The sequence below is a fragment of the Sminthopsis crassicaudata genome, chromosome 2, assembly GCF_048593235.1.
Source record: "Sminthopsis crassicaudata isolate SCR6 chromosome 2, ASM4859323v1, whole genome shotgun sequence".
Lineage (NCBI taxonomy): Eukaryota > Metazoa > Chordata > Mammalia > Dasyuromorphia > Dasyuridae > Sminthopsis > Sminthopsis crassicaudata.
Genome location: NC_133618.1, coordinates 260,555,539 through 260,572,442, shown reverse-complemented (window position 1 = coordinate 260,572,442; position 16,904 = coordinate 260,555,539). Strand labels below are relative to the sequence as shown.

At 34.2% G+C, this 16,904-nt stretch overlaps 1 pseudogene; it reads left to right on the top strand.

Annotated features, from left to right (window-relative positions):
- The first annotated feature begins 482 nt into the window (after positions 1-482).
- On the top strand, positions 483-16,481 carry LOC141552772 (olfactory receptor 4K3-like; annotated as a pseudogene).
- The last annotated feature ends 423 nt before the right edge of the window (positions 16,482-16,904 follow it).

The following is a 16,904-nucleotide window of genomic DNA, read 5'->3' as shown; positions in this document are numbered from 1 at the left end:
TTATAATATCAGTACAAATATTTGAGTCATCATACAGCTTAGAAAAAATGTCTTAGGATTTCATATAGGATGACAATTGCTGAAATAGTCCAATTCCAGATATTGAGATGACTAATAGCCAACTCACTCAATCATCCTGGAAACTTGATCATCTGTCTATTTCTTCTGAATTGTGCCAAGCACATTTTGCTTCTGCAATTGTTATTAAAGTAATTATTTATTTTTTTACAGTTGCTTTGTTTCTTTTGCATACTGCCCATGCTGATGGAAAAAGAAGTAATTTTGTTTACTTTTCTTATTAACAATCCATCTTCCCATATACATTGGGCAAAATACCAGCTCTGAAAGTATTTGCTTTTACTACTTGTTCCTAGGCATGATGCCAAGTGAAAGGCATAAAATCTCACTTCTATGGTTGTTACATCCCTCTTCTTCTTTCTAATTATTATGCACATCTGAGAATTTAAAACTGAGCAGTGATCATGCCAGGTAAGCAGACATATCCATCATCCCAATAGAATTAGTCCAACAATAATATGGTGAATTGAGGCTGTGGACCTCTGTGGCCAGGACTGAGATTTTCAGAATATCACAATATTACAGAGTTTGAAGGCACCTGGAAAAAAAAATGTCTCTAACCTTCAAAGTGGCCATCCATCCTTTGCTTTAATGGTTCCTGAGAGCCACTGTCTCCCAAGATAATCATAACTATCATGGTTAGTCAATTTTTCTTTGCATTTCTTCTAAAGTTTTATCTCAGCAACATTCACCCATTTCCCCAAATCTTGCATCTATTACTTTAAGGAGTATGAAGCATTAAATTCTCTTTAGCTTTGTCCCAGACTACCATGTTAACCCATAGTGTTCTTGTGAAAATAAAATGAAATAACAAATTTAAAATGATTTGCAAATTTAAAGCAACTTATAAATTTAGCTGTTATAAATATAGCAAACAATATTTATGAGATTAGAAGGCAAATAGATCAAAAGTTGTTCTTATTTTTTGTCTTCCTTCCCTCCATCCTTCTATCTCTCCCTCCTTCACTCTTCTCTCTCTCTCCCTTCCTCTGCTCCTTCATTCCTTTGTTCCTTTATTTGCTTGTTTTTTCCTCTTTCCTTCCCTCCCTCTCTCTCTCCTTCCCTACTCCCTCCTTCCTTTCTTCTCTTCCTTCCTTCCTTCCTTTTTTTCTTCCTACCTTCCTTCCTTCCACTTTGTGACTCAATTCTGGCATCAGCTCAGTTCTCTTACTATTCAATAATAGGTCCATTCAAATTTCTGTATTCTGAGAAAATTTTGTTCAATAGTTGTAATTGTGAGAAAACTTAATTGCATTATTTGAACCTATCCCTGTATGACTGGGAAGCTAGACTACATATAACTTGCTGTTTAGGGACTTTTCACTAAGGACCGAAGATATCTGACCAGAAATCCAATCAGATCCAAAGTTTGATGCACGGAGTTTTCACACAATTATACATCTCAAGTAACCCATATACTTTTTTTCTGAAAACGGGCTCCATAATCTTCTTGGGGAGAATGTGACACCCCTTTCTTTTTTTGAATTCATAGAATTGTACTAATTTGCTTTATCCCACTCAATTTGGAAAATTCCTAATCTCTCCCTCAATTATAGACCAGATTACCTCATTTTGCTTCTTTTTTTATGTTTTTAATTATTTCTTTTAATTATTTTGTCCTAAATGATAAATGGTTTTTAAAGCATAAAAATTGATCTCCCCTGTATTCAGGGTCCAGTGCCAAAGCTGAGGTATCTGATCTCAATTTGTTATGTAATTGGCAAGCATTGCTTAATAAATTCATATATTCTAAAGTTTGAATCTTTGTTTTCTTAATTATTTCACTTTTCACCACCACATAAAAGCACTGAATTTGGATCCAGGAGCCCTAGATTCAAGCCTTAGCTCTGTCATTGCCTACACCTATCAGACCATAAATTCACACATTAACTTTTCAGTACTCCAGTTTTTTTATCTATTAAATAAGAAAGTTCAATCAGGTGTTCACCAAGGTTCCTGCCAGCTTTAAATTTTATGACTTTGTGAGTATTATCACGTAGATGGACATCTGGCTAAGTTTAAACTGACTAGAATTTTTTTTCAGATTCAAAGAAGGACTTCCAGGTTCCAGCCAAATTAAGGATTTGGTTGTGATGTGAGTCTTCAGACTAATAAAGAGTGCTTGCTTAAATTTGTCATCTACTTTATTAAAAGACCCTAATGCAACAGTTGATGGTTTCATATGCTTTAGAAAAGTTACCAAAATTTGTTTATTACTATAGAAAGAACAAAGAGGAAGTTGACTTGGGATTTAGTAATTATGTGGCAAATCATTTAAAGCACATATAGTACAAGCTATTAATTCGATTTTTTTTAATTATAAAAGCTTTTTATTTACAAAACATATGCATTTTTCAACATTGAACCTTGCAAAACTTTCTATTCCAAATTTGCCCTTCCTTCCCCCTATCCCCTCCCATAGACGGCAGATAATCCAGTACATATTAAATATGTTAAAATATATATATGTTAAATCCAATATGTATATATACATATTTATACAGTTATCTTGCTACCCAAGAAAAATTAGATCTAAAGAAAAAAAAAACCTGAGGAAGAAAACAAAATGCAAACAAACAGCAACAGAAAGAATGAAAATACTATGATGTGGTCTATACTCAGTTCCTACAAGACTCTCTCTTGGTATATATAGTTTTCTTCATCACTGAACAATTAGAACTGGTTTGAATCATCTCATTGTTGAAGAGAGCCATGTGCATCAGAATTGATCATTGTATAATCTTGTTATTGCTATGTATAATGATCTCCTAGTTCTGCTCATTTCACTTAGCATTAGTTCATGTAAGTCTCTCCAAACTTCTCTGAAATTATTCTGTTGGTCGCTTCTTAACTTCATATACCATGCTTGATTCTTCATAAGATTCATATACCATAATTTATTCAGCCTTTCTGCAACTGATGGGCATCCATTAAGTTTCTAGTTTCTAGCCACTACAAAAAGGGTTTCCACAAACACTTTTGTACATGTGGGTCCTTTTCCCTCCTTTAAGATCTCTTTGGGATAAAAGTCCAGTAGAAACATTGCTGGGTCAACGGGTATTCACAGTTTAATAACTTTTTGAGCATATTCCAAATTGCTTTCCAGAATAGTTGGCTCATTCACCAACAATATATCAGTATCCCAATTTTCCTACATCCCCTCTAACATTCATCATTATCTTTTCCTGTCATCTCAGCCAATCTGACAGTTGTGTAGTGATATCTCAGAGTTGTCTTAATTTACATTCTCTGATCAATAGTAATTTGGAGCACCTTTTCATATGACTAGAACTAATTTCAACTTCTTCATCTGAAAATTGTCTGTCATATCCTTTGATCATTTATCAATTGGAGAATGGCTTGAATTCTTATAAATTTGAATTAATTCTCTATATATTTAAGAAATGAGGCCTTTATCAGAACCTTTGAATGTAAAAATGTTTTCCCAGTTTATTGTTTCCTTTCTAATTTTGTCTGCATTAGTTTTGTTTGTACAAAAACTTTCTAACTTAATGTATTAAAAGTTATCTATTTTGTGATCAATAATGATCTCTAGTTCTTTGGTCACGAATTCCTTTTTCCTTCACCGATCTGAGAGGTAAACTATTCTATGTTTTTTCTAATTAGTTTATAATATCATTCTTTATGTCTAGATCATGAACCCATTTTGACCTTATCTTGGTATACTGTGTTAGGTGTGAATCAATGCCTAGTTTCTGCCATACTAGTTTCCAATTTTCCCAGTAGTTTTTATCAAATACTGAATTTTTATCCCAAAAGCTGGGGTCTTTGGGTTTGTCAAACACTAGATTGCTATAGTCATTGACTATTTTGTCCTATGAACCTAATTCATTCCACTGACCAACCACACTTTCTTAGCCATTACCTAATGGTTTTGATGACAGCTGCTTTATAATATAGTTTTAGATCCAGTCCAGCTAGACCACCTTTATTTTCATTTTTTCATTAATTCCATTTAAATTTTTGATGTTTTGTTCTTCCAAATGAATTTTGTTATTATTTTTCTAGATCTGTAAAATAATTTCTTGGGAGATTGATAGTATAGCACTCAATAAGTAGACTAATTTTGGAAATATTGTCATTTTTATTATATTTACTCGACCTATCCAAGAAGACTTGATATTTTTTCCAATTGTTTGGATCTGACTTTGTGTGTAAAATGTTTTGTAGTTGTGTTCATATACTTTCTGATTTTCCCTTGACAAATAGATTCCCAAATATTTTATACTATCAACAATTATTTTAAACAAAATTTCTCTTTGTATCTCTTCCTGTTAGACTTTGTTGGTGATATATTAAAATGCTGATGGCTCCTGTGGATTTATTTTGTATCCTGCAACTTTGCCAAAGTTATAGATTGTTTCTAGTAGTGGTTTAGTTGATTCTCTAGGATTCTCTATGTATACCATCATATCATCTGCAAAGAATGATAATTTGGTTTTCTCATTACCTACTCTAATTCCATCTCAGCTCCACCCCCTTGTGTCTCTTTTAACAAGATGTTGACTCTCTTTTCATAAATTTTTGTATCAATCTCATTTCTGTCCTAGTTTTTTCTCTACTTCTCTTAGTTGATTAAAAAAACCTTTTTTTGCATTCTTCTAGAAATTCTTGTTGGTCTTGTGTACAATTCATACTTGTTCTTTGAGGATTTCCTTTTAGTTGGATGTCTTCTGACTTTGTGTTTTGATCTTGCATCCACAGCAATCTGTTATAGTCAGATTCATTTTTAAAACTCATTTTATAATCTATTTCTTGATTTTTAATGTTATTTTAAAATTTGCTCTGCTCCCAGAGTGAAGGTGATAGTGTTCTAACTGTTAGGTTTTTGTTGCTATTATTTTCAGAACTATTTTTGTATGTCTGTAATTTTTCAGTGCTTTCAAGGCAATATAATGCAAGGAGTGATCCCTGTTCCCCTGGTCCTTACTTTAGGAAGAACCTTATTCCTCTGCAATGACAAATGCTAGTGTCTACCATACATACACACACGTACATATGTATATGTATATGTGGATATATACATACAAAAACAAATATTTATAAACAAATATTTGTATATAGAGATATTTTGTAGATATGTATGTTAATTGTTTATTTGAGAAATTTATGATACTTATGTTTTCCAACTTGACCTATTTCCTTCTTATCATGTATTCATTAATTTTGTTGATGCAGAAACTTATTAGTTTCAAGTAATCAAAGTTATCATTTTTAATTACCTCTATCCTTTTTTTTTGTTGACTGAGAATATATAAGCTTCTTTTCTAACTTTGTCTTAATAGAACAATCTTTCCAGTTAAGATCATACAAGCATTTTAAACATACTGTGAGATGTGTTATAAATTGTTGGTCTAAGTCTAATTTTTCCCAGACCATTATCTAGTTTTCTTGTCAGTTTTTGTCAAATAAAGAGGTATTTTAAAATATTTTATGTTTTCTGGTTTATAGAACATTTAGTTATTGAGTTGTGTTTCTGATTCTTCCTTTTCTAGTGTACTCAATTATCTCCCTAGTTTTTAACAAATACCCAATATTTTTGGTAATTGTGCTTTATAATATTGTTTGATATATATTTTACATCTAAGACAAAGGAATTAGAAAATTTTAAGTCCCTTTTCCATTGAGAATAAAGTAAAAATGTCTTTGGTTTTTTTCCCTAATGCTTTCCTTTCTTCCCCTGGCTGTGGGCTTACCTCTTTGACCTTTACCCTTACTTTGCTTAGAGAAGTATTTAAAGGAGGATGGGATAAAGAGGATATTTAAAAACTAATTTCTTTGCCTTATAATCATGTTGGATTGGAATCAGCTGCAATGAAGTGTCCTTGAAAAATAAGTATTCCTGGCTCTTTTCAACAATGAGGTAATTCATGCCAATTGTAATAGACTTATGATGGATAGAGCCATTCCCATCCAGAAAAAGACTATGGGGACTAAATGTGTACCACAACATAACATTTGCTCCTTTTTGTTGTTGGTTGCTTGATTTTTTGTTTCTTTCTCATTTTTTCCCTTTTTGATCTGATTTTTCTTGAGTAGCATGATAAATGTGGAAATATGTGTAGCAGAATTGGACATATTTAACATATATTGGATAGCTTTTTATCCAGGTGAATATGGTGGGAGAGAGAGAGGGAAAAAACTTGGAACATGGGGATTTTCAAGGATCAATGCTGAAAACTATCTCTGCATGTATTTTAAAAATAAAATATTATAATTTAAAAAATATATGTATCCTCATGTTCTTTCCAATATTTAATGGATGTTCCAAAAGCCAGAATGCACTTTTAAACTTTACATTTATACAGGAAATTATAATAAACATAGGAATCACTTCATATGTAATTCCCGGGAAGCCATAGTAGAAAACATTGACTGCATTTATTTATGAAACATTAAAGGGGGGAAAAGTTCCTCTTTTAATAGACTTCATTAGAAGATAAAATTCATGTTAAAATTGACTTCAGGTTTAATGCCCATTGTTAGGCTGCTTTCCTATGCTCTATAGCATATACTTTTTTCTTTTCTTTTTTTTTTCCTTTTCCAAATCCTTTTTCCTCCACATGATCTAGAGATGTATGTCTAAAAGAAATCTAGTTATGTGTTTGCTAGATTTTTAATAAGGATCTTAGTATTAGTCACAGATTTCCCTAATCTGCTTTACAAAACATAAAATTACATAGTATAATAGAATATGAGAAACTGGGTATCCTTAACTTCAATTCCCTATAACAGAATGTAATGTTACAAAGACCAGACTTTTAGAAAATTATAAATTGAATAAGGAAAGTGATATTAGATATTAATTCTTCAATGAAAATGAGGCTTTATACAAATGCACATTTGAAAAACCAGAGAGATTAGATGGACAATCTAGTCAGGTGAAGGTAAATTCTCTGAATTTGAAAAGAAGAGTCATGAAGTGAAGAGGGAGGGAGGAAGGGAAGGGAGGAAAAATAGAGAGAGTCAAAGTATCCTTCTGAACAAAATATTTTATTTGATTTTGCTGTCATTCAGTTGTTTCAGTAATATCTGACTCTTCATGACTCCATATGGGGTTTTGTTGGCAAAGATCCTGAAATGGTTTGCCATTTCTTTTTCCAACTCATTTTTATAGATGAGGAAAGCATGTCAAATAGGATTAAGTGGCATTCCAAGTGTCACACAGCTATTAAATATCTAAGATCAGATTTGAATTTTGGGAAGATAAGTGTTTCTGATTCTAGGCTCATGCTCTATCCATTGTGCTTCCTAGCTGCTCTAATTTGGTGTTAAGATAATTGTCTGTTAAATTATTAAATTTGCTGTTATGGGAGCCAGACCATTGGAAACAAGGTGATACAAGATAGAATGCTCACAAGAATAAACACAGCTCAAATTTGACTAAAAACATGAGTGAGTGCTTATTATGTACGACAAATTTTCCTAAGGTATAATACTGACCTTCTCACTACCTTGAGAAGAATCATTGGACCTGATGATTTTTCATTGTTTGAGAGACTCTGCAACAGGGACACTTCTTCCACTAATGCATATTGACATATCAATAAAATCAAGCTTAATTTATGTGCAAGGAACCACCCTAAATGCTAATAATGTACAACAAAGACCAAAATACTCCTTGCTCTCAAGTGACTTGTTTATGGTCATATAGCCAGTTTATGTGAAAGATAGAATTTTAATCCATGTCTTTTTGATCCTGAGACTGGTTATTTTTCCAAGATGCCATACTATTTTGGGGTAAATAAATGTCAATCAGATTAAAATATAAACTTCTTTGTTAGGTATTGAAAAACATCCACAATCTGCCTTCCACTAATCTTGTTTCACAAAATTTTCCTTGATGACCCTTTAATTTCTTTTCCTTTCTTTTCTTTTTTTCTGGTCTTTAAATTTCAGACAAACAAGCTTCACTTTCCAAGCTGCACCCTTCCCTATCCTTCTTCTGTCATCTTCCCAGGTTGTTCTTAATTCCTGGAAAATACTCCCTCATCTTCTCTACCATTGCCTTCAAGATTTATTTCAGGTAATCCCAGAAAGCAAAAACTTTGTCTGCTGACAACTGAGAACTAATTGTACCTCTGGCATTTTTCTTTTTTTTTTTTTTTTTTTTTTTTTTTTTAGTAATAATCTCATCCTTTATTTTTTTTTATTTTTTTATTTTTTATATTTTTATATTTTTTTATTTTAATAATTTTTATTATATATTTTTATAATATTATCCCTTGTATTCATTTTTCCAAATTATTCCCCCCCTCCCTCTACTCCCTCCCCCCGATGACAGGCAATCCCATACATTTTACTTGTGTTACAATATAACCTAGATACAATACATGTGTGTAAATACCATTTTCTTGTTGCATAATAAGCATTAGATTGCAAAGGTACATGTAACCTGGGCAGACAGATATTAGTGCTAACAATTTACATTCATTTCCCAGTGTTTCTTCTCTGGGTGTAGCTACCTCTGTCCATCATTGATCAACTGGAAATGAGTTGGCTTTTCTTTATGTTGAAGATTTCCACTACCATCAGAATATATCCTCATACAGTTTTGTTGTTGAAGTGTACAGTGATCTTCTGGTTCTGCTCATTTCATTCAGCATCAGTTGGTGTAGGAATCTCCAAGCCTCTCTGTATTCCTCCTGCTGGTCATTTCTTACAGAGCAATAATATTCCATAACCTTCATATGCCATAATTTACCCAAACATTCTCCAACTGATGGACATCCATTCATCTTCCAGTTTCTAGCTACAACAAAAAGAGCTGCCACAAACATTTTGGCACATATATGTCTCTTTCCGCTCTCTAGTATTTCTTTGGGATATAAGCCCAGTAGTAGCGCTGCTGGGTCAAAGGGTATGCACAGTTTGATAACTTTTTGGGCATAGTTCCAAATTGCTCTCCAGAATGGCTGGATTCTTTCACAACTCCACCAGCAATGTATTAGTGTCCCAGTTTTCCCACATCCTCTCCAACATTCATCATTATTTGTTCCTGTCATCTAAGCCAATCTGACAGGTGTGTAGTGGTATCTCAGAGTTGTCTTAATTTGCATTTCTCTAATCAGTAGTGATTTGGAACACTCTTTCATGTGAGTGGATATAGTTTCAATTTCTTCCTCTGAGAATTGTCTGTTCATATCCTTTGACCATTTATCAATTGGAGAATGGTTCAGTTTCTTATAAATTAGGGTCAGTTCTCTATATATTTTGGAAATGAGACCTTTGTCAGAACCTTTGTTTTTAAAAATACTTTCCCAATTTGTTACTTCCCTTCTAATCTTGTTTGCATTAGTATTATTTGTACAGAAACTTTTTAGTTTGATGTAATCAAAATCTTCTATTTTGTGATCAATAATGATCTCTAGTTCTCCTCTGGTCATAAATTCCTTCCTCCTCCACAGGTCTGAGAGGTAGACTATCCTCTGTTCCTCTAATCTGTTTATGATTTCATTCTTTATGCCTAAATCATGGACCCATTTTGATCTTATCTTGGTATATGGTGTTAAGTGTGGATCCATATCTAATTTCTGCCATATTAATTTTCAGTTTTCCCAACAGTTTTTTCCAAATAATGAATTTTTATCCCTAATGTTGGTATCTTTGGGTTTGTCAAAGATTAGATTGCTATAGATGTACACTTTTTTGTCCTTTGTATCTAATCTGTTCCACTGATCTACCGGTCTATTTCTTAGCCAATACCAAATGGTTTTGGTGACTGCTGCTATATAATATAGCTTTAGATCAGGTACACTTAGACCACCTTCCTCTGAGTTTTTTTTCATTAGTTCCCTTGCAATTCTCGACCTTTTATTCTTCCATATGAATTTAGTTGTTATTTTTTCTAGGTCATTGAAATAGTTTCTTGGGAGTCTGATTGGTATAGCACTAAATAAATAGATTAGTTTGGGGAGTATTGTCATCTTTATTATATTCGCTCGGCCTATCCAAGAGCACTGAATGTCTTTCCAATTATTTAAATCTGACTTTATTTTTGTGGCAAGTGTTTTGTAATTTTTCTCATATAATTCCTGACTTTTCTTTGGTAGATGGATTCCCAAATACTTTATACTCTCAACATTTGTTTGGAATGGAATTTCTCTTTGTATCTCTTGCTGTTGCATTTTGTTAGTGATATATACAAATGCTGAGGATTTATGTGGATTTATTTTGTATCCTGCCACTTTGCTGAAATTTTGAATTATTTCTAGTAGCGTTTTAGCAGAGTCTTTGGGGTTCTCTAAGTATACAATCATGTCATCTGCAAAAAGTGATAGTTTGATTTCCTCATTTCCTACTCTAATTCCTTGAACCTCTTTCTCGGCTCTTATTGCCGAGGCTAGCGTTTCTAGTACTATATTGAATAGTAATGGTGATAGTGGGCAACCTTGTTTCACTCCTGATCTTACTGGGAAAGGTTGTAGTTTATTTCTATTGCATATTATGCTTACTGAAGGTCTTAAATATATGCTCCTGATTATTCTAAGGAATAGTCCATGTATTCCTATACTCTCAAGAGTTTTTAGTAGGAATGGATGTTGGATTTTGTCAAATGCTTTTTCTGCATCTATTGAGATGATCATATGGTTCTTATTAATTTGATTATTGATATGGTCAATTATATTAATAGTTTTCCTAATATTAAACCAGCCCTGCATTCCTGGAATAAATCCTACTTGATCATAGTGTATTATCCTGGAGATGATTTTCTGAAGTCTTTTTGCTAATATCTTATTTAAGATTTTAGCATCAATATTCATTAAGGAAATTGGTCTATAATTTTATTTCTCAGTTTTCACTCTACCTGGTTTAGGTATCAGTACCATGTCTGTGTCATAAAAGGAGTTTGGTAGGACTCCTTCATCCCCTATTTTTTCAAATAATTTATATAACATTGGGGCTAATTGTTCTTTAAATGTTTGGTAGAATTCACATGTGAATCCATCTGGTCCTGGGGATTTTTTCCTGGGGAGTTGATTAATAGCTTGTTCTATTTCTTTTTCTGAAATGGGATTATTTAAGCAATTTATTTCCTCCTCTGTTAATCTAGGGAGCCTATATTTTTGGAGGAAGTCATCCATTTCACTTAAGTTATCAAATTTATTGGCATAAAGTTGGGCAAAGTAACTCCTTATTATTTCTCTAATTTCCTCTTCATTGGTGGAAAGATTCCCCTTTTCATTTGTAAGACTAAAAATTTGATTTTCCTCTTTCCTTTTTCTGATCAGATTTACCAAAGGTTTATCTATTTTATTGGCTTTTTCATAAAACCAACTCTTGGTTCTATTCATTAATTCAATAGTTTTTTATTTTCAATATTATTGATTTCTCCTTTTAATTTTTGTATTTCAACTTTAATATTTGGTTGGGGGTTTTTAATTTGGTCTTTTTCTAGCCTTTTAAGTTGCAAGCCCAATTCGCTAATCTTCTCTTTCTCTATTTTCTTCAAATAAGCCTCTAAAGATATAAAATTTCCCCTTATTACTGCTTTAGCTGCATCCCACAGATTTTGGTATGATGTCTCATCATTGTCATTATCTTGGGTGAAATTATTAATTGTTTCTATAATTTGCTCTTTCACCCAGTCATTCTTTAAGATGAGATTATTCAGTTTCCAATTACTTTTTGGTCTATTTATCCCTAACTTTTTACTGAATGTAGCTGTTATTGCATTGTGGTCTGAGAAGAAGGCATTTATTATTTCTGCCTTCCTACATTTAATTTTGAGATCTTTATGTGCTAATATATGGTCAATTTTTGTATAGGATCTATGAACTGCTGAGAAGAAAGTATGTTCCTTTCTATTGCCATTCAGTTTTCTCCAAAGGTCTATCATACCTAGTTTTTCTAATGTTCTATTTACTTTTTTAATTTCTTTCTTGTTTGTTTTGTGGTTTGATTTGTCTAAATCTGAGAGTGCAAGGTTGAGATCTCCCACTATTATAGTTTTACTGTCTATTTCTTCTTGCAACGCTCTTAACTGTTCCTTTAGAAAGTTAGATGCTATACCACTTGGTGCATATATGTTTAGTATCGATATGGCTTCATTATTTATGCTACCTTTCAGCAGGATATAGTTTCCTTCCTTATCTCTTTTAATTAGATCAACTTCTGCTTTTGCTTGATCTGAGATAAGGATAGCTACCCCTGCTTTTTTGGCTTTACCTGAAGCATAATAGATTCTGCTCCAACCTTTTACCTTTACTCTGTATGTATCTCCCTGCTTTAAGTGTGTTTCCTGCAGACAACATATTGTAGGGTTCTGATTTTTGATCCAGTCTGCTATCCGTCTCCATTTGATGGGAGCATTCATCCCATTCACATTTACAGTTAAAATTACTAATTCTGTATTTCCTGCCATCATATTATCCCCAGATTATGCTTTTTCCCTTGACCCCCCTGATCTCCCTCCCTGATATTTAATTTACAGACCCCCCTTGTGACGCGCAACCCTCCCTTTTTTTTTAGTATCCCTCCCCCCTCCCTCCAAGTCCCTTCACTTATTCTCCTTTTCTTTTTCCCTTTTTCTCTCCCCCCTTTTAATGAGGTGAGAGAAAATTCTCTGAAAAACAAATATGTTAATTATTTTCTCTTTGAGCCTCTCCTGATGAGAGTAAGATTCACACAATGATTCTCCCCCTTACTAAATTCCCTCAGATATGGTGTATTTTCTATGCCTCTTCCTGGGATGTAGTTTCCCTCTTTTTATCATTCCTTCCCCTTTTTCTGAAACGACCTCCTTCCCTTTACTACACCCCCCTTTTTTTCTTTTATATCAGTAAAATCAAATTATCCTTGAGTACTTTTTATATACCCACAACAGAGTTACAGTTCTCAAGGGTTCTGTGTACCTTTTTCTGTTTCTCTTCAGTCTTGTGCATGTAGATCATATTTTTTGTTTAAGTCTGGTTTTTTTCTTAGAAACACATAGAATTCCTCTATGTCATTGAATGACCATCTTCTTCCATGGAAAAAGATGCTAAACTTGGCTGGGTAGTTCATTCTTGGTTGCAGTCCTTGATCTTTTGCCTTACGGAATATCAGGTTCCAGGCCCTTCTGTTTTTTAATGTGGAGGCAGCCAGATCTTGAGTGACCCTTATTGTGGCACCTTGGTATTTAAATTGTTTTTTTCTAGCTGCTTGCAGGATTTTCTCCTTTGTGTGGTAATTCTGCAGCTTAGCCACAATATTCCGTGGTGTTCTTTTTTTAGGGTCTATTTCAGAAGGAGTTCGATGAATTCTTTCCACATCTACTTTCCCTTCTGTTTCTATTATCTCTGGACAGTTCTCTTTGATAATTTCCTGTAAAATAGAATCTAGGCTCTTTTTTTGGTCATAGTTTTCTGGAAGTCCAATGATCCGCAGATTATCTTTCCTAGATCTATTTTCCAGGTCTATAGATTTTCCCAGTAAGTATTTGACATTGTTCTCCAGCTTCTCATTTTTTGTTTTTGTTTTGTTTGACTGATTCTTGGGTTCTCTGTGAGTCATTCATTTCTATTTGTTCCATTCTGACTTTTAAGGAGTTATTTTCTTCTTTCATAGTTTTTAGTTCTTTTTGTAAATGCCCAATTTCATTTTTAAATGAATTATTTTGCTCTATTGAATTTTTTTCCATTTTCCTAATTTTTTTTTGAGAATTATTTTCTTTTTCCAATTCAGAAATTCTATTTTCTTGAGACTTTTTTATCTTTTCCAATTCAGAAATCCTACTTTCCTGTGATTTTTTAACCTTTTCTAATTCACAAATTTTGTTTCCCTGCATCTCCTGTGAATTCTTTATTTTTTCCAACTCCAATTTCAGGACGTTGTTATTCTCTATCATAGCTTCCCTTTCTTTTCCCCATTTTTCTTCAAACTCTCTTAACTTTTTAATAGTCTCTTCTAGGAGAGAGTTATGTGATGGGGGCAGGAATCGTTCCCCTTTAGGTTGTTATCTGCTGACTCTTTGCTGTTAACTTCCTCGGGGTTGGGTACCCGCTCTTTCTCTGTATAGAAGGAATCTATAGTTTTTCTGGCTTTTTTGTTCATAATTAAAAAATCTTTTGGGGTCTGTCCCTGGGGTAGGAAATTATTTATTTACTTCTTTACCAGCTTCCTCCGAGACCGGATGGATGCAGCGGCTCTTGGGCCTGAGCTAAGATAGAGCTCTGGGAGAGAGCTCCCCACCCCCTCCCTGGAAGTGCCACAGAGGTGACTAGCACTGCTGTGCCCCGGGGGTGCTGTGTTTTAGTGGCTTCCCTGAGGTTGAGATTTAACAGTAAATACAGCACAAAGCCTAGCCTATGAGTCCCGGTGGGGCGTGGATGTCTGCAGCAGGTGAAGTGAAAAGCCCCTGCGCTCAAACTGGAAGTGTCTGCCAGAAACCGTGGCCCCTAGTTCAAAGGTTCCGCTTCTCTGGGACTTCCGGATCTGAGGTCCACACCCTCCAGCTAAGCTAGGCAGTGTGTGTTGCCTTGGGCCGTATCCACCCACTTGTCAATCTCTTAACTAGTCTTAGGTGGGAGCTGAGGCCACACCCCCTGGTGACGAAGATCTGCTGAGTCACCCCCAGGATCAGGGGAAAATCTAATCTATCTGAATTTTTAAAGTGTTTAGATTTCCCTTCTGAACTGCTATATTATAAGCAGAGAAGAGCTAACAGCCTGTGCCAGATTCCTTTATCTCAGTGGCTTCTCTGATCCAAGAGCCCTTCCCAGCGCAATCGGCGCAGTATGCTAGCACCCAGCCATCTGTGCTGGCCTCTCTTCTTCCTTCCCTGGGAACTGACCTTTTCTGTTGAAACTCCAGATTCTCTTCAGCTGGTAAGTCGTGCTTCCAGTCCTTGTGGTATCTATCAGTCCAGAGCTATTTCTGAGGCCATTTATCTAATTGGTTGTGAGGGAGTAAGGACGTTCACAGAGTCGTGTGTTTCTTCTCAGCCATCTTGGCTCCGCCCCCTTGGCATTTTTCTTAAAGAACTCTGTCTGGATCCCTGTTTTCCCACCATCACATTTAATATTTGTATTATATTTTTCTGTGGTATTCCTACATCTTGTCTAATAGATTGTAAACTCCATTAATTCAGTAATTGAGTTGCTTTTCATGTTTGTATTCCCAGTGCTACTATATCTATAGCTTTATATTTAATAGATGTCATATATATTTATGCCTTAATATATGTGTATGTATATATATGTGTATATATATATATATATATATATATATATATATATATATATATATATATATATATATATATATATTACATACACACACACATAGTTAACTATATGAGTATAACTATATGAGTATAATCTAGTTCCTACTTGTTGAATTGGATTTCATTTTGCAATAAAGATATAGGGGAATGGAGAAGTCATCCTATAATGTAATGATTAAACTCATTTTATTTTTTTATTTTTTTTTTTTTTTTTTTTTTTTTATTCTAGCTAACTTCAAATCCCTTGGTTTTATAAATAGAATGGAGCAATAAGTCAGTGGTGACTGAATCCATTCTGTTGGGTCTGTCTAGTTCTTGTGGACTCCAGCTTTCCCTTTTCTTTGTCTTCTTGTATAGAGCTGCTGTTCTGGGCAAGCTGCTCATTATCCTCACAGTCATTACACATGCTCACCTGCACTTTCCCATTTACTTTCTCCTCAGCAATCTCTCCTTCATTGATGTGTGTCAGGCCACCTTTGCTACTCCCAAAATGATTGTTGACTTCCTCAATGAGCACAAGACCATCACTTTTGAGAGCTGCATGTCTCAAATCTTTTTTACATGTATTTGGGGGCAGTGAAACAGTGCTTCTTGCAGCAATGGCCCATGACAGGTACATTGCCATTTGCAAACCCCTTCACTATATGACCATCATGAGCCAATGTGTGTGCACTGCTTTGTTGTGGATTTCATGAACTATTTGTATCTTGCATTCAGCAAGCCACTTGGCTTTCACAATGAACTTGCCTTTCTGTAGGCCTAACAAGGTAGAGAATTTCTTCTGTGACCTTCCCCTAGTGATCAAGCTTGCCTGTTTAGACACTTACTTTCTGGAGATCATGGTACTGACCAACATTAGGCTGCTATTGCTCATCTGCTTTATCCTTTTCCCAATTTCCTACATAGTTTTCCTTGTCACTCTCCAAAATTGATCCTCTAAAGGGAACTTTTCACCCTGTCTGCTCATACTATTGTTGTGGTGCTTTTCTTTGTACCATTGATCTTCATCTACATTTGGCCTTTTGACAGTTTCCCCATTGACAAGTTTATTTCTATATTTTTCACCATCTTTATTCCATTCTTGAATTCAGTCATCTATACTCTGAGGAATGAAGAGGTGAAGGCAACCATGAGGAAACTGGGGAATCGGCACATAGAGTTCAAGCAGATGTCCTAGGAATATCAATATGTTGAGGAAATTCATTCCTGGGATGTCCAAATTGATTTTTATTCTGAATATATGATGTGTAAATCATCATACTTCTGTTGTTATTGTTGGCTTCTGAATATTATAGAGTTCAGCTCCATAGAATCTGGAACTAGAGCTCATTGTTTTGTGGATGCAAATGTATAGAATGAATCATGATGATGAAATAGTATACAATAATACAATTATAGATCAGGAAAGGACTTTAAAAATCAATCATCTAGCCTAATTTTTTTTTCATTTTACTGCTAAGAGAAAGAAAATGAGCATGCTAATGAAATGAAGGGACATAATGAAGTATTGACTCTGACCATATGCCTTCTCTCTTTTCTCATCTCTCACTTCTCCTCTGCTTTTCTCTCTCCAGTCTGTCTTTTACTTTCTCTATCTCTC